Source organism: Lupinus angustifolius, unplaced genomic scaffold (assembly GCF_001865875.1).
Source record: "Lupinus angustifolius cultivar Tanjil unplaced genomic scaffold, LupAngTanjil_v1.0 Scaffold_444, whole genome shotgun sequence".
Lineage (NCBI taxonomy): Eukaryota > Viridiplantae > Streptophyta > Magnoliopsida > Fabales > Fabaceae > Lupinus > Lupinus angustifolius.
In genome coordinates, this window is record NW_017727840.1 from 255113 (window position 1) to 255406 (window position 294).

Genomic DNA, 294 nt, shown 5'->3' on the forward strand with positions numbered 1-294 from the left:
ACTATTCACTACTCTTTAATACCTAATTTTGATGATTTTTCATTTATAAATCCGTTAAATAATTATAAAAAATGTAGTAAATAAATTTAAGTGATGAAGTGTATTTATTTGGGAGAAAGAATGTGCACTAAAGAAAAATTAGCTCACGGTACAAAATGTTGTGATATAACTAATGTGTTTCTTACAAAACTAGCTAGCTTATTATTTTGATGCTAGTAGAAAGCTACAAGTTTGTAACCATAAAATTATGGTTGGTAATATATAATATGTAAAAGCTATATATTCTATTTTTTT